The 18,981-nt window shown below is 40.7% G+C and overlaps 1 protein-coding gene across 3 annotated transcripts in view; it reads right to left on the bottom strand.

The window, feature by feature from the left end:
• The window catches only part of ANKRD46 (ankyrin repeat domain 46), a 68,077-nt gene extending 49,405 nt beyond the window's left edge, over nt 1-18,672 (bottom strand). For all 3 annotated transcript variants that reach the window (XM_070802843.1, XM_019973856.2, XM_070802842.1), the window contains exon 1: nt 18,517-18,672. The gene's annotated coding sequence lies outside the window, so the exon portion shown is untranslated. The remainder of the gene's footprint in view (nt 1-18,516) is intronic.
• Between the last annotated feature and the right edge of the window lie 309 nt (nt 18,673-18,981).

The raw sequence follows: 18,981 nt of genomic DNA, 5'->3' as shown, positions 1-18,981 counted from the left end.
TTACACAGTGCCTGGCACATTGTTTCTTAAAACCTAGACATGGGGGGTTCCAATAATTCTTTGCTGAATGTACACTCAATTAAGTTCACTATAACAGGATTTTGAAGTAACATTTTTCTTATGACTAGTTCTATAGTTCATTGTAAAATTCTTATGAAAATAAACATGAACAAAGAGAAGAAAGTACGTTATCATAATCCTAACAACTAGAAGTAACTATCATTAATATTTTGACGTTACAGTCTCACAGCTTTTTTCTCTATATGAATGTTTAATTCATACTATACATACTAATGTTAAACTTTTTTATTATATTGTGAACATGCTTCCAAGTTATCAGTCTTCTAAATTATTTTTAGTGGTTATATTCTATTGTTTGCATGTACCATAATTTTATTATTGAATTTCCTAGCATATTAAAAAAGAATCCGCCCTATAGTCTTCCAATTATTACCCAGATTCAAATTCACTGACACTGAAGATAGTCTAAGAGAATTTTTAAATAATATTTTTGGACAAAATTTGACTACCACAGTAAGCTTTTAGGCAATGTATTTAAAATGTGACACAGATGAACCTGACTATAATGAAAGGCTGTTGAACCAGCTTCATTTCTTACTGGCAAACGGTGTTACTGTGATAGCAATCTTAATGCAATGCTTGCTTTGCTCACTATAAAACTTCCAAGATTCTTATTTACGGTTCATCTTAAACTAAGTTAGATTTAGGATCCTTTTGCTGTTGTTGTTCAGTCGCTAAGTCAGGTACGATTCTTTGTGACCACATGGGCTATAGCCTGCCAGGCCCCCCATCCTTTACTCTCTCTTGGAGTCTACTCAAATTCATGTCCATTGAGTCAGTGATGCTCTAACCATCTCATCCTATGCTGCCTACTTCTCCTGCCCTCAGTCTTTCCTAGCATCAGGGTCTTTTCCAATAAGTCAGCTCTTCCCATCAGGTGGCCACAGTACTGGAGCTTCAGCCTCAGCATCAGTCCTTCCAATGAATATTCAAGGTTTATTTCGTTTAGGATTGACTGGTTTAATCTCCTTGCAGTCCAAGGGACTCTCAAGAGTCCTCTCCAGCACCACAAATCAAAAACATCAATTCTTCGGTGCACAGCCTTCTTTATGGTCCAACTCTCACACCTGTACAGGACTACTGGAAAAACCATAGCTTTGACTATGCAGACCTTTGTTGGCAAAGTGATGTCTCTGCTTTTTAGTCTGCCTGCAATGCAGGAGACTCGGGTTTGATCCCTTTCTTGGGTTGGAAAGATCCCCTGGAAGAGGGCATGGCAACCAACTCCAGTATTCTTGCCTGGAGAATCCCACAGACAGAGGAGCCTGGTAGGCTACAGTCCATAGCGTCACAAAGAGTCAGAATGAAGCAACTTAACATACACACATCATTTCAGGCTATTTCAGTACCATGAAGAATACTTAAAGTAGGAAGTTTAAAAGTAGAACCTTCTGAATTTTACTTCCAAGGCTCAAAAACAATTAACAGAAGTTCAAAAGAGTATGTTTTAGATAGAGCTGGACTCACAAGATATAATTTTAGTTTATATTTAAATTTGTGAAGCATACACATTTTATGGTATTCCCAAGTCGAATTTAACTAAAATTTTTTAATTGTGTGATTTCAACACCAAGTTATCAATTACTTCATTATTAAAAATCTTTTATTGCAGTAAAGGGGAGGTTAATTTCAAATGTGTGAATTAGAGAATGCTACTTTAAGAAAGGCCAGTACATTGTGCTTAAGCTCATATATTGATATTAATTAAAAGTGGGCTAATCGAGTATTACTTAGGTGATATTCTTAGGGAACAAAGAATTTATGTTTATAAATATTTATTATGTTATGATTATTATTTATGATGGAAAGGGCAAAATGATTTGCATGTTTGCTATTACTCTGCAAACAACTGCTTAGCAACATGTGTAACATTTATCAAGTTATTATACGCCAGGCACTGTTTAAGTATTTTTCTAGTAATAACCGAGTCCTCATGAAAAAGACCTATACTGTGAGTACTATTGATATCATTATTCTCACTTTTATAGGTGAAAAAACTATGTCCCTAAGTTTGTTTTCGTAAGATTCTTTTTAATATAATGAATTAGTTTTTAGCAAATCTTTTCATCAAAGGTTATATAAAGGGAAACATTAGTCTAGCCTACACACTTTGAATTAACTCTTAGAATCATTTCACTAAAAGTAAACTTTATTTAAACTGTGGCAAAACAATAAACATCTGGAAATGTTTCTTACTTTACAAGAAGTGTCAATCTAGCACATATCATTCTGATAAACTCTATGCAATCATTTCACACAAATTAGACTTTTTTAAGAGTAAGAAAAATAAAAATAAAGTATTTGGAAGTGTTTTCCACTTACAGGAAGTGACCATGTTCCTGGACTCAGTATTCCCAAGCATTTCTTACTTGTTGGGATAGTGAGAAAATACTTGCCTAAAATTTTATTTCTCCATCAGGAAATCACAACAAACCAAACAAGAATTTCTAAAATATATATCCTGAAGTATTTATATTACTTAACCATTATTTTAAAATTATTAAACTTTAGTGGGACTTTCCTGGCATCTCAGTGGTTAAGACTCGGTGCTTCCAGTGCAGGGGACACAGGTTTAATCCCTGGCTCCAGAACTGAGAGCTCACATGCTGCCTGGTGCAGCCAAAAAAAAATTTTTTTAGTTACAATTCAAATTTCAGAAAAATATTGGCTTAAGATAGATAAAAATTAATTTTTTACAAAGGGAATATTATCTTAGATATTTTATTCTGATGCCTTTTAGTATTTTCTATAAATTTTTACTGTGTTCACCATGTTAAAAATTCTTAGCAAGGGACTTCTTCCCACTGAAATTTCCAATTTTTAATCTGTAATAATAAAATATAGACATCAAATTAGTACTGGGAGGTCAATGTGAAGCATATTACTTTTGCAATAAAGTTATTTGATTTTTTAAAAAGTTTTTTCCTAGCTACCTCAGTATTTCACTTACGTGACCTAATGGTGCCACCTTGTGGCCCACCTGGACTTTAAGAGCAATGTGAGCATCTAGCGTTGGAGAAGGAAATGGCAACCCACTCCAGTGTTTCTGCCCGGAGAATCCCAGGGACGGAGGAGCCTGGTGGGCTGCCGTCTATGGGGTCGCACAGAGTCGGATACGACTGAAGCAACTTAGCAGCAGTAGCAGCAGCAGTACTGGTATAAAGCCAAAACGAGGGCCTCTGAAGTTTTCCTTTGTCTCATTTCAGTCACTTGTCATTCTTACTAATTTTGAAATTATTCAGAACTGGTCTGAACTTCAATTTTCCTTAGAAAAGAAAAGCTTACCTAATATAATGTGTGTCAATTATACCTCAAAGAAGAAAGAAAAGAAAGAAAGGGAAGGAAGAAAAGAAAGGAAAGGGAGGAGGGAGGAAGGAAGGGGAATTCCCTGGCGGTCCAGTGGTTCGGTCTTGGTGTTTTCACTGCCAAGGGCCTGGGTTCAGTCCCTGGTCTGGTGGAGGAACTAAAATCCCATAAACCAGGCAAAGCAGCCAGGGTAGGAGAGGGGAGAAGAGCTTACTAGGCAAATAAATAGCATAAATATGATTCCAGGCCTTTTAAATCTAAACCTCATTAAGCCCACCTTTGATATCAGACTTCATATACACAGAATTGTTAAAGTGCTACAAAAATGACCTTCTCACTTATTCATTTATTCAGTGTTATTTTAAAATATAGGAATTACAATCTTTTGTAAATTAGTCCTTATTTTCTAAATAGGACACAAAATTTAACCAGACTTCACCTCAAATCATCTGAAAGCAAAAGACTGTTCTTAGGAGTATTTCTATGAAATTTTTACAGCTGAAGGGTGATCTAGGATCACCTAACAGATTATCTAACCCAAGCTCCTAGGCTTATAGACGATACTGAGAACCAGAGAGGCTGTAACTTTTCATGTCAACCCTCACCTCCAGGGTTCTAGCCTTATTCATGATCTATGGTAGAAATACAAGGTACATCATCTTCAACGTAACAGGTTTTCACAATTCTATAACCTGCTCCCATTCATGCTCTGAATTACGTGCTAGATGGAAGCTAGTGTGTGTGGCACCCTTAATATAAAACACCCATTCTAGTGACAAAGGGTGGAATAGGACACTCCCTAGTCTACACAACTCGAGAGGACTGGTCAGCACCACAGTGGACCCTGCTCACAAGTAACTGTCAAAGAGGGACCATTAGGGAAGCAATTCAGCCAAGGGTCAATGGTGTGGTGGTCGTCAGGTAGAGTGAGTACGAGGCAGATTCAAGCCTTCTCCTGGAGACCCTCCAGCTCACCCAGGCTTGGGCCTGCAGGTGAACTGGAGGGCCCAGGGAACAGACCGGGAACTACATTCTGAGGGCTCCAGAGCCCTCAGTAAGGCCCCCCACTAGCCATGGCCCAGGCCTCGAGCAGCAGTGAACCTCTCCCCCATCCCTACTCTGTGACCTGATAGCAGTGCCGTCTGCCTGACCTATGAGGCCTGGTCTCCTCGTTTGGGCGACCTGAGGAGACTGAGGACCAGTTGGGCTGGATGTCTGGCTCCCTCAGGGATGAGCTGGGAATAATGTGGGAACCTGGCCCTGAAGGAGCTGCCAACTGAGATCCGCCTCCTCTTAGCCAGGACTGGGACCTTGGAGGGTGAGTTGTGCTTTGGGATCTTGCCCTTTTTGATCAGGACAGAGAATAACATTCATCTAGTAGAGATTTACAGCATCATCATTACCTGACTATTACCAGACCTTAAGAACCAAGGAGCTGACACTGTGAAATATGCAACAACTCACCACACCCATCCGTCACCTTTTGCTTTTAAAGGGGCTTGCTGAAAGCTTTCGGTACCTTTGGAGTTCTTAGGGCACGAGCCACCCATCTCCTTGTATGAACCTGTAACAAACCTTTCTCTGTTCCAAACTCTGTTTTAGTACTGACTGGCCTCACTGTGCATTGGGCACACAGACTTGTGCTTCGGTAACAGTGAGGCCACGTGAACCACTCCAGTCTAAATCACATTTAGAGTGCCAGGATGTTTACACTTATGGCCCAGGTAGACCCTTAAAATTCAGGAACTCCTCACATATCATTATTAGACCTACCTCTTACCCTACTTGTTCCAACCTTTAGGGACCTTGGTAAATAAGCATACGCCATGAAGAAAATGACTGACAACAGGTTGAAGGGGCTAACTTAGCCAAATCTTTAAAAATGGCATGTTTGGACTTTTTTTTTATATTTTGGTCTAGTGGCTAAGATTCCACTCTTGGAATGAAGGGGCCGTGGGTGTGATCCCTAGTGGGGGAATTAAGATCCTACATGCTGCAGAGTACGACCAATAAATCAATAAATATTAAAAAAATAAAAGCGGCATGCTTATACATAGAAACCACATGGGGTAACAGGTATTTCTGCCCACTGGAAACAGTTAAGGGTGAAATCTTTGGTAGGAAGAAAGTGCAGAGTTTTAGTAACTGAGAGTTGAGTGTGTAAGGCTTTAAAGGGAGCCTTTGATTCCTTTCCTGCTGTCTCTCCTTTGGACTGTGGGTAACCTATTTTGGGGAAGCATCTTTGATACCCAAAGAAAGTAGTGAATTACATGCTTAGAAATGGCTCTAGGTTCAAGAAAGAGAAATATGGATTTTTGCCCACTTTTTTTTTTTTTTTAACCCCAGTTAGGAGGATAAAAATAAGTATAGGATTTCAAGCAGAAGTTTTATTTTTCAGCTGGAGCTTTCTTTGTGCTGCCACTTAGGAATCTAAGATGTGGGCCAAGAAGTAGGAAATGCCAATACTATAAAGCAGGATGGAGTCAGCAGTCCTGGTAGCTTCTTTAGTGGGACAGTAATTCCAAATGGACAATGAATCATAGCAATCCCCTTTCTGCCTGAGACCTGGCCCCCATGCAGCCTCTCCTAGTAAAATGGCAGATCTGTGAGTTGGCTCAGTTTACATCTGTGTACTCAGAGTCTATGGTATCTTTCAGAAACAGGAATAGAGGCTGGCAAAACTCTGTATCACTTTCCTGTGGAACTATTTTTATAGACTGCCCAAAGACCTACCAGGCCATTGTGACCAACAGGGGAAAGAGTGGTCAGTGACTAAGGTCTCAAGACCATTCCATTTCATGATTGTTGTCTATAGATTTTATCTTTAAAAATTTTTTTTAAAGAATGGTTAACTCAATTATCAACATTTTATCAATCAGACCACTCTTTTTAAAAAAAATTCCATGCCTCACTCTTCTGGTTGAAGTTCATCCTTCAATTCTTTTAGTGAGGATCTGTAAGCAGTACAGTCTTCCAGTCTTCTGACAGTGGCTTTATTTTTACTTTATTCTTGAATAATAGTCCATGTGATTACAAGGCTGTAGCTGCCAGTTACTTTCCCTTAGCATTCTGAGGCTATCGTTCCACTGCTTCTTGGCTCTATTATTGCTAGAAGACATCTGCTTTATTCTAATTGTTGCATAAGTCTTTTCTTTGGTTTAAAAATTTTCACTTTATCCTTAATGTTAACAGTTTTGCTGGGATCTATTTAGGAGGATTTATATATCCTGCTTGGAATTCTGAGTTTTTATAATTTATAATCTAAGGACCATAGCCTCTTGAATTCTGGGGAATTCTCACTTACCTCTTCCAACTACTGCTTTTCAATCATATCTTCCTATTAGATATATGTTGGAAACTCAATTTATGCTTTTCTTAAAAAAAAAAAAAACTTTTCTACACTGTAGCTTCTAGGTACAGTTCTCAGCACTATCTTCTAATTGATTTATTATCGCTGGCTGGATTGAGTCTAAGTTTATCACACATCCAAAAAAAAAACAACCCTCAACTACTGTACTTTTTCACTTCTGAGAGTTCTAATTTTGTCTTCATCTCCATCTGCTCTTGTTACTTTTTGTTTCATAATTTACCACTTTGAATAAATGCAAGTGCTTTCTCTACTTGAGCATAGGACATTGAAAGTCTTTGTTGGAGCAACAAGTATATACTGTATGAAGAGGGAACTATAGCCATTATAACAACCTATAATGGAATATACTTTGTAAAAATACTGAATTGCTATGCTGTACCCCTTAAAACATTTAAAGCAACCACACTTCAATAAAAAAAGGGGAAAAAAAACTTTGTTGGATAGTTTCCTAAAATTACTTACACTAGGACTGAGTTTGTGTTCCAATGCAACATTGCTGGATGGATTTTTCTTGACACTGGATCTTTTTCATTCATTTTGGAATCTCTGCTGTAAGCTTATTTTGGGAGAAGGGTTTGTTTTTGTTCTCCATTCCTCCTACCACATGCTTATTCCTCCACATGGTTGCCTCCGACTTGCCACCTGACAATGAGTTCAGAACCAGGTCTTATAAAAGCTGAAGATCTTATATACTGGCCAAAACTAACCGTGCTTTTCATTCCCTTGGAGGCCCAGTGCCACCGCAGTGGACACAACTGGCTGCCTACCATTCATGCCTTTTCCTGTCCCATGGTACCAGCACTATCACTCCTGGCTGTCCCTAAGTATGTTTTGAGGAAATAAGCTCTAATTCCAAGCCATGTAACATGTAACATAGTACATTCTTCTAGCTGCAGTGGTTTATTGTTTTTTAATTAATTTTTATTGAAGCGCAGTTGATTTATTAATACACTGTTATCTTAGTTTCTGCTGTACAGCAAAGTTAATCAGTTATACATATATCCACTCTTTTTTAGACTCTTTTCCCATATAGGTCATTACAGAGTGTTAAGTAGAGTTCCCTGTCCTCTACAGTAGGTTCTTATGCAGTGGTTTTATTTAGAAGTAAGGCAATGGCAACCAACTCCAGTACTCTTGCCTGGAAAATCCCATGAACGGGGGAGCCTGGTAGGCTGCAGTCCATGGGGTCACTAAGAGTCGGACATGACTGAGCGACTTCACTTTCACTTTTCACTTTCATGCGTTGGAGAAGGAAATGGCAACCCATTCCAGTGTTCTTGCCTGGAGAATCCCAGGGATGGGGGAGCCTGGTGGGCTGCCGTCTATGGGGTAACACAGAGTTGGACACGACTGAAGTGACTTAGCAGCAGCAGCAGACATACTTCAGTCCAATAAGACCCTTTACTTACTGTGATATATATTCAGTTCAGTTCAGTCGTTCATTTGTGTCTGACTCTTTGCGACCCCATGAATAGTAGCACGCCAGGCCTCCCTGTCCATCACCAACTCCCGGAATTTACTCAAACTCATGTGCATCGAGTCAGTGATGCCATCCAGCCATCTTATCCTCTGTTGTCCCCTTCTCTTCCCACCCCCAATCCCTCCCAGCATCAGGGTCTTTTCCAATGAGTCAACCCTTCATATGAGGTGGCCAAAGTACTGGAGTTTCAGCTTTAGCATCAATCCTTCCAATGAACACACAGGACTAATCTCCTTCAGAATGGACTGGTTGGATCTCCTTGCAGTCCAAGGGACTCTCAAGAGTCTTCTCTGACACCACAGTTCCAAAGCATCAATTCTTCGGTGCTCAGCTTTCTTCACAGTCCAACTCTCACATTCATACATGACCACTGGAAAAACCATATAAAGTGATATATTCTTTTTTTTCTGATAATAATGTGTAAACAGAATATCTAAAATTGCTTTAGTCATTTTGACATGTATTTCAGAAGGGACAGAGGGAGAGAGAGAAACAGATAAAGAGAAAGGTAGGGGTGCTGGAGATGAGAAGCACACAGGGAAACAGAGCCAGACCTTGATTAAACCTCACATGAAGCTCATACTAACTACGGACTTTTCAAATACAGGCATCAATAAATTCCTTTTTTTACTGACAGTTTGAATTAGGTTTTCTGTTACAACCAAATATTTAAATGATACAGAACCTAAAGTCTTACTTCCTTGGTGGATCAGAGGGAGAAGAATCCACCTGCAATGCAGGAGACTGGGGTTCAATCCCTGGGTTGGGAAGATTCCTGGAGAAGGGAATGGCAACCCACTCCAGTATTCTTGCCTGGAGAATTCCATGGACAGAGGCTACAGTCCAGGGGATCACAAAGAGTCAGACACAACTGAATGACTAACACTTCCTTTACACTGTCCTTGAATCTAAAGTAGTCATTACCACTTGATTCCTACTGCTGTGTGCTTCTGCCACTGCTTTCTACGAAGGAAAAAATACTGCTTGTGTTACATGTTTCAGCGAAAGACAAAGATCAAATGAAGGGTGGGAGCAATGATATCTAACTCTCTTCAAGAAGCTGAATTAACTAAGGTCCAAGAAATCTCATTTGAAAATGGAATAAATAGCACAGCAGGCAGGAAGCAGACTGAAAGCTGGGTAAATTCTAAGCGCTCACCAAGGAGATAACTTGAAGTACAAGTTGAACAGATCATCTGAATAGATGAGATAAAAATAAGCTCACTGTGGGGAAAACACAGACAATACCAGTTTTTGTTCTATTTTTAAGAAAAACAACCAAGAGGCAAACACAACCCCAAATGGGGAAGCGGCAGAAAGAGATTTAAATGAAAGAATCAGTGCCATCTGGCTCTTGGAAAAAGACATATTTGGGCTAAAAATGCCACCAAAGTTAGAATGCCTAAACCGTTCTGACAATGTCACACCCAGGACATTAAAAAATTTTTAACTTAGACTAAAGAAAAAAAGACACCATAAGAGAAAATACAGGTTTCTTAGCTAGTTTTAATATACTTAGGTTACAAAGTAAAACAGAGACTCCCCAAGTGGTCCAGAGGTTAGGCCTCTGTGCTCCCAATGCAGGAGGCCTAGGTTCGATCCCTGCTTGGGGAGCTAGAGCTTACATGTCACAACTAAAGATCTTGCATACCACAAGTAAGACTTTTTTTTTTAAAGTAAAATACAACAGAGGAATTTCATGAAGAACCAATGTCGAAAAAATAGCTAAATAAACCATGTGTGTTCTTGCATTTGCTTCTGTATGACTTGGCACCATCCCTAAATAACAATGTGCACATATCTTTTAATTGATTGTATTCAATTGGATAAATCTGTCAAAAGTACTACTTCTTATTGGATAGTTCCGTGAATACACAGAAGCATCAGTATTTCTTTGGCATATGTGTGTTTATGGCCACGTGACCAAGAGCTGGGAACAAAAAAATCATCAAACTTTTTTTAATCAGATGGGTGTATGCCTATCTTTATTGAACATAGTTTAGTCTAGAATTGTTTTGTTTCTCTAATAACTACTGGCAAATCAAAATTTAAATTATATAAGGTTTATAAATACTGCAGTGAACAAAGAGGTCTAGAAAAACTGAACAGCACTAACAAGTTCTTCTTCAAGTTCTACACTTCTTCAAGTTCTAGAATTCTGGGTATATAAACAAAGGAAGTGAAATCTTATCTCCAAGAGACACCTGCATGTTCACTGCAGCATTATTCACAATAACCAAGGTATGGAAACAACCTAAGCGTCCACTGATGCTGAGGTTGAGTGAGTGGATTAGAGTGGGTAAGAAAGATGCTGAATATACACGACGAACATTATTCAGCCATAAAAAGGAGGAAATTCTGCCGTTTGTGACAACACGAATGAACCTGGATGATACCACACAAAGAGAAGTTAGACACAGAAAGACAAATATGGAATGATCTCACTTACATGTGATATGGAATCTAAAAAGTCAAACTCACAGAACCAGAGAGCAGAAGGGTAGTTGCCAGGGGCTGAGGGACAGGGAAATGGGAAGGCGTTGGTCAAAGGGTACAAACTATCACTCATGACATGGAGCTAATGTTCAGCAGGTTGATTACAGGTAATAGTATGTATTGTGTACTTGAAATTTGCTGAGCAGATCTTGTGTTCTCATTACATATGCACACAAAGGTACTTATGTGAGGTGATGGATGTATTAACTGTAACTTGCCTGGGGGCAATCATTTCAAATTTATGAAAATATTAAATCATCACACTGTATGCCTTTTAAAAAATCAGACTGCACAAACATTATGTCCAATTTTTATTTGTCAATAATATTTCAATGAATCTGGAAAGATCCTGAAAGATGACACTGTGAAAGTGCTGCACTCAATAAGCCAGCACATTTGGAAAGCTCAGCAGTGGCCACAGGACTGGAAAAGGTCAGTTTTCATTCCAATCCCAAAGAAAGGCAATGCCACAGAATGCTCAAACTACCGCACAATTGCACTCATCTCACATGCCAGTAAAATAATGCTCAAAATTCTCCAAGCCAGGCTTCAGCAATACGTGAACCGTGAACTTCCAAATGTTCAAGCTGGTTTTAGAGAAGGCAGAGGAACCAGAGATCAAATTGCCAACGTCCGCTGGATCATGGAAAAAGCAAGAGAGTTCCAGAAAAACATCTATTTCTGCTTTACTGTCTATGCCAAAGCCTTTGACTGTGTGGATCACAATAAACTGTGGAAAATTCTGAAAGAGATGGGAATACCAGACCACCTGACCTGCCTCTTGAGAAACCTGTATGCAGGTCAGGAAGCAACAGTTAGAACTGGACATAGAACAACAGACTGGTCCCAAATAGAAAAAGGAGTACGTCAAGGCTGTATATTGTCACCCTGCTTATTTAACTTATATGTAGAGTACATCATGAGAAATGCTGGGCTGGATGAAGCACAAGCTGGAATCAAGATTGCCGGGAGAAATATCAATATCCTCAGATATGCAGATGACACCACCCTTATGGCAGAAGGTGAAGAAGAACTCAAGAGCCTCTTGATGAAAGTGAAAGAGGAGAGTGAAAAAGTTGGTTTAAAGCTCAACATTCAGAAAACGAAGATCATGGCATCTGGGCCCATCACTTCACGGCAAATAGATGGGGAAACAGTGTCAGACTTCATTTTTGGGGCTCCAAAATCACTGCAGATGGTGACTGCAGCCATGAAATTAAAAGACGCTTACTCCTTGGAAGGAAAGTTATGACCAACCTAGACAGCATATTCAAAAGCAGAGACATTATTTCGTCAACAGAGGTCTGTCTAGTCAAGGCTATGGTTTTTCCAGTGGTCATGTATGGATGTAAGAGTTGGACCATAAAGAAAGTTGAGCACTGAAGAATTGATGCTTTTGAACTGTGTTGTTAGAGAAGACTCTTGAGAGTCCCTTGGACTACAAGGAGGTCCAACCACTCCATCCTAAAGGAGATCAGTCCTGGGTGTTCACTGGAAGGACTGATGTTGAAGCTGAAACTCCAATACTTTGGCCACCTGATGTGAAGAGCTGACTCATTTGAAAAGACCCTGATGCTGGGAAAGATTGAGGGCAGAAGGAGAAGAGGATGATAGAGGATGAGATGGCTGGACGGCATCACCAACTCAATGGACATGGGTTTGGGTAGACTCCAAGAGCTGGTGATGGACAGAGAGGCCTGGCGTGCTGCGGTTCATGGGGCTGCAAAGAGTCGGCATGACTGAGTGACTGAACTGAACTGAAGCTGGAAAAAAGGAAAAAGGAACAAGCATCCATATTTGGAAATTAGCTATTCCTTTGTCACTGATTTTATTTATATATTACATATACTTTATGCATAAGATATAAGTTGATCATTCTTATGTCTGTATGCTGGTTTGGAAAATGGGATTTCATTACAAAGATATAAACCATAAATTTAAGTTCTAATAATACCGAAAATAATTTTAAATAGGTAAATCTTTTTCAAACACCACAATACAATCCTTTATAAAATATAATTCTCATTAATTTTCCTTGTAAGAAATCTAGAAAAAGTCTTTAGTAGAATGGTATGGAACAAATTTGGTACGATATTTCTATAGTGACAATCTCAAAAGTTCTTCCATTTTTAAAGGATGAATAGAGTTAATGAAAAACCCTGCAGCATAAGAGAAGAGGTTCATTAGTTCTACATAGAAAAATATACCACTGAAAATTGTGTACAAGAAATGAAAAAAAAAAAAGAAAAAGTCTGGCTTAGGAATATACCAAAAAAAAAAAAAATTAAGAACTCAGGTTATGGGGAAAAAAAAGTACCATATGGAAACTGGGATTATAAAAAAGACTATGAATTAGATAAAAACATTAAAGAAAATTTAAAATTCAAATTGTAAGCAGAGAAAGTGTTAGTCACTCAGTTGTGTATGACTCTTTGCAACCCCATGGACTGCAGTCTGCCAGGCTCCTCCGTCCGTGGGATTCTCCAGGCAAGAATATAGGAGTGGGCTGCCATTCCCTTCTCCAGGGGAAACTTCCCAAGCCAGGGACTGAACCCTGGTCTCCCACATTGCAGGCAGATTCTTTACTGTTTGAGCCACCAGGGATGTCCCTGTAAGCAGTAAAGAACATAACAAATGTTACAAAAAACAAATCGGTGATGGAAAGGCCTAACTTAAGAAACTCTGCAAAAGAAAAGTTAACAAGGACGTGTGAAATGATTATGACAACTAAAGAACAGAGCCAACCCATGAAAAACTGCCAAAGGGGGAAAAATGAGAAAACAACAAAAGACAAACTTAAGAAAGTACCTCCCTCAAATTAAAAAGATTTCCATCTGTAGACTGAAGGACACATCATCTTCCAGATAAAACTAATGGATTAAAACAATCAGTAGATACAATCCTAAACTTCAAAATAATTTATTTAAGCACCTTTAACCTTTACAATCCAACTGTGAGCTGAACTTGTTATGGAAAAGGCACAAAACAAGACCATGGAAAGAGTTTATATCCACAGTAAAGATGGTATAAATCTAGTATACAGTATATACCTTGTAGATTATTTTATATTTGGGCATTAATTTACTGAGGGCAGAAACAAGGACCTAAACTCATGTTGAGATAAAAAGACAACATATTTCAAAATAAATCCTGGTTTTCAACTTTCTTGAGTATGTATTTTGTTTTAAATGCACAGTTTGTAGCACCTCTAAGTTAATTTTAATCTGAGGTAAGAACAAAAATAAGTGACAAAGGAACATCTTCCACCAAAGGGCTTTTTTGAGCCCTGAAATGAATTATGTAAAAAAGGACAAGCTTTTCTGTGTATGGGTTTTGGAGGTTAACAACACATTATCATTTTCAGTATAGTAGTACAGTTATTTTACTTCCACCAATCATTGATAAAGTGATCCAAGTCTGACTGCTAAATAGGTGGAGCTAGAAATAAAATTATTTACTGTGAGGGCAACTGCAGTGCTTTCAAATAAGAGTTTACAGCTAACCTCCTCTAAAAAGCTGTCCATACTTGGTGACTCCAATCCCTTTCCCTTGATTCTCTCTTCAAACCACACCAGATTTTCTTCCCACTCTTCTTAGAGTCCTCTTGCATCAACACCAGTGACCGCTACATTGCTAAGTACCACATTCATTTCAAAGTCCTCATCTTACAATGTGTCGAATCAAAGACTTCTCCTTCTCAGTCTCCTCTGTGGTTCCAACCTCTGAACACGGAAAGAAAATCCCAGAGCTCAATCCTTACTTCTTTAGACCAGATCTCATATAATCTCAAGGCGTGAAATACTACCTATTTGCTAATGATTCCTAAATTTCTATTTTGAGTTGGGACCTTTCCACTCAACTCCAGTCTGATACAACATCACCTCAACAGGCATCTCAAACCTGACTCGTCTAAAGCTGAACTCTTGATTGCTGCTCCACCAACCTCCCCATCTCTCTCATCCTCAAGTCTTCCCCATGTCAGTAAGGACAACTCTATCCCTCCACTAGCTTAGGCCAAAGGCCTCGCATCATCCTTCCTTCTTTTACTCTCATACTCCACACCCAATCCATTAGCAAATCCTGTCAGCCATACCTAGAAAACAGCAGCTTCTTACTACATTATTGCTACCACTTGGTCTAAACTCCTTCATCTCTCATTCGAATACTGACCCAACCTAACTGGGCTCCCTGCTTCCATCCTTGCTCCTACTGTCCATTCTGAATACAGGAGTCAGAGTGATCTTTTACACCTGTTAAGTCAGGTCCCCCCACTCCCCTCTCAACCACCTCCCTCCTCACTCAGGGGAAACGCCATGGTCTTCACCAGGACAGATGAGCTCTAGAGCTTACCTCACTCTTCCTGCCTCTGCTCAAACCCACTGGCCTCCTTGCTGGCCAAAAAGCCTGGCGGCCTCTGGGCCTGGGCCCTTGCCTGGTGCACCCAACCCCTACACAGCTGCAGGGCTGTCTCTGACCCCTTCAGGTTGTACTCAGGAGCCTTCTCTATGAAGCTGTTCCTTATTTCAAAACTGCTTCTGCTCCTTCCCTGGATCTCCCTATCCCCCTTCACTGCTTCATTTTTCTTCTAAGCAATTATTACCACCTGACTGGATAGATTTTAATTTTTAATTTTAAAAAAGTATTTTATTTATCATCCCCATCCCCACCTTTTCCCAGTGGAATGTTAGCTCCAGGAGGACAAAAATTCTGTTTTGTTTCGTTCCTCTTGCATCTCCAGGGATGAGAACCATGCTTGGCTCTGGGAGGCACTCCGTATACGTTTGCTACAGGAGTGCTGAATATGCAAACTCTTAAATGCTGATAAGGCTAAGGGATTTAGCACACTATAGTATCCAACTTCTCTCCACAATGGGAAATACCACTTTACAGGAACTGGAAATGCCTTTCTCTTCCATATAGTAATACAATTTGCTCTAAATAGCACGCCCCAAATTTCTTAATTCCTCTTTTCTACAGTCTTTCAAATGTCTTTCCGATGTACATCCTCTAAAATATTAACTTGCGTGCTAAGTTGCTTCAGTCATGTCTGACTCTTTGCAACCCTATGGGCCCTATGGAACCTGCCACGCTCCTTTGTCCATGGGATTCTTCTGGCAAAATTACTGGAGTGGGTTGCCATGTCCTACTCCAGAGGATCTTCCCGACCCAGGGATTGAACTCGTGTCTCTTATGTCTCCTGCACTGACAAGTGGGTTCTTCATCACATGGACAAATCTTTCATTCCCCTTTAGCATTACTGTCATAATATTGCAAAGCCAAAGTGAATTCACTAAAAATGCTATCAAAATGCAAATAATGATGAAAAGTAATGAAGCTCATTAACAACCAAATAAACCCAACCGTACTTCAAATCAAATCACACGTATCAGAGTGTGAGGGCCCTAGTCTATGCTTAACTTTATTATCACTATACTCCTTAATAAGCAAACATTTTTCTAATTAAATTCCCTTTTTAGCTAAAAAGGAGTTGATACAGGATACTTGCATTTACCCATGAAAATTAAACCTCAGGGAAATCAGTTCAAGCTATTAGGTTGGTGTGAAAGTAATTGCAATTTTACACTAGAAATTGGCCATATGACACTGGAATACATTCTTAAATAAATGTGGTTATGTTATACATCATTTTAACGTGCACTTATTGCTTTATGTTTTTTGCTAATGACTTATTACTTGTTGTTTGTATTTATTTTAGACTATGTAAATGACATTAGACAATATGCAAATTTGAGCGATTTTTTTTTTTTTATTCAAGTTCAAAATGGGTTGTAAAGAGGCAGGGAGACAAGTCGCAACATCAACAAGGCATTTAGACCTGGAACTTCTAACTACAAACGTGCAGTGGTTGTTCAAGAAGTTCTGCAAAGGAAATGAGAGCCTTGAAGATGAGGAGCATACTGGTTGGCCATCGGAAGTGGGCAAAGACCAACTGAGAGTCACTATCAAAGCTGATCTTACAACCACACGAGAAGTTGTCAAAGGACTCAACGTTGACCATTTTACAGTTGTGTGGCATTTGATGCAAACTGGAAAGGTGAAAAAGCTCCGTTAGTGGGTGCCTCACAAGCTGACCACAAATCAAAAAAATCATTGTTCTGAAGTGTCATTTGCCCTTATTCAACAACAATGAACTATTTCTCCATTGGACTGTGACATGCAAGGAAAAGTCGACTGTGTACGACAACCAGTGACAACCAGCTCTGTGGATGGACTGAGAAGAAGCTCCAAAGCACTTCCCAAAACCAAACTTGCACCAAAAAAGGTCATAGTCACTGTCTGGTGTTCTGCTGCACGTCTGATTCATACAGCTTTCTGAATCCCGGTGAAACCATTACACTTCAGAAGTATGCTCAACAAACCGATGAGATGCACGGAAACCTGCAACACCCGCGGCTGGCACCGGTCAACAGAAAGGGCCCCATTCTCCATGACAACACCCCACCGCACGCCACACAACCAGCACTTCAAAAGCTGAACGAAATGGGCTACGTTTTGCCTCATCTGCCATATTCACCTGACCTCTCACCAACTGACTACCCCTTCTTTAAGCATCTTGACAACGTGTTGCAGGCAAACGCTTCCACGACCAGCAGAAGGTAGAAAATGCTTCCCAAGAGTTTGTGGAATCCCAAAGTACGTTATTTTTACACTATAGGAATAAACAAACTTATTTCTCATTGATAAAAACATGTTGATTGTAATGGTTTCTATTTTGATTAATAACCATGTGTTGGCGCCTAGTTACAATGATTGAAAATTCACGGGCCAAAATCGCAATTACTCTTGTACCAACCTAATACGAGTCAAATTGATAAGTAAACAAAAGTCTTATGGAATAGGTTTGTACAGGTAACAAGCAGGGACACTGTAATAAGGAGATGAGGTTTAAATCCTTTACTAACTGTTTGACCTTGGACAAGTTAATTTAGACTCTGTGCCTCGGTTTCCTTATCTGTAAAATGGAAATGGTACCCCCTGCTGTTGCTACAAGGATTAAATACAGACACAATACGATTTAAAGCATCCAGCACAATGACATATAGTAAGCACTGAAGACTGCTCTTACTATAATTCCCGCCCCACTAGCAGAGCTCTTTAAGCTCCTAGGTACCATTCTTTAGAATGAGAAGTGATACTATTAAATGACGTATTTTTTTTCCCCTTTCGTTATATTAGGTAGCCAACTCCAAACACCGTGGGCCGTTTTAAAGAATAAATGTCATTTTCTCGAGGCAGAGCCCTGTACTGCAAGATGATCTGCCTCCTGCATTGCACATTTAATACGGAGCAGTCCTGTCTTTGAACCCGGGTACCCGGGGCCATGTAATATCGGGACAGTTCGCTCACATCTCCGCAGCTTCTCTTCACGCCTGAACTGCGGGTTCCGAGCAACTGGCCGCATGCTGTCCGTGCCGAGGCCGAGACAGTGCACCTTTTCTGGCGGAGTGACGAGACGCCGGCCGTGGGGGCTCCGGCTCGGACCGTCGACCTCGCGAGGCCCCGCCAGGCCGCCCGCCCCGGCACGCCCGCCGCGCGGCCGTTACCCTCAAACCAGCCCCCAGAGCCCGCGCCGGCCCTCCCAGCTCCCCCGGGCAGCACAGACCCGAGACCGGTCACCACGGGTCTGGTTCCCCGCGGGCGGCCTAGCCTCTCAGGTCCCTAGACCAGGCCCCAAGCTGGGCCCTCCGGTGTTTCGGGGCCATCGGGGGGAGGTGTCAGTGGCTTTCATCCCGGGGCTGCCCGCGGGCCGAGACCCAAGTACCTTCCAGTCAGTCGAGGAATGGTGGCAGCGGCACCACCTTCCTCCCGGCGACCGCGGCAGAGGCGACGGCAGCGGACCGAGAGGAGGAACGGACTGGCCACTAAGACGAGCTGGCCCTAGCTGGCCAGAGAGGCCTCACTCCGCCGCGGCTGGTGCGCCCCCTGGAGGCTGGAAGTCGCACTGGCGGCTCGACCAGCTCTCAATCACTACGCAAAGAAAGAAAACTGCTGCCGGGGAGAAGAGAAGACAACTGAGAAAGGTTCCATAGATCTGAGTCCAGGAGCATTTTGCGCTTCTCAAGGCCTTTTCTAAACAAACATCCCACCCCTCAGCTAAATGAAGGCTTCACAGACCAGGACAGTCTTACCAAGAGCTATGTTGTTGTTCAGTCTCTAAGTTGAGTCGGACTCCTTGTGACCCCATGCGCTGCAGAAGGCCAAGCTCCTCTGCTGCTGCTACTGCTGC

Source organism: Bos indicus, chromosome 14 (genome assembly GCF_029378745.1).
Source record: "Bos indicus isolate NIAB-ARS_2022 breed Sahiwal x Tharparkar chromosome 14, NIAB-ARS_B.indTharparkar_mat_pri_1.0, whole genome shotgun sequence".
Classification (NCBI taxonomy): Eukaryota; Metazoa; Chordata; class Mammalia; order Artiodactyla; family Bovidae; genus Bos; species Bos indicus.
Note: the sequence above shows the minus strand (reverse complement) of the source record. Positions and strands in the feature narration are given on the sequence as shown.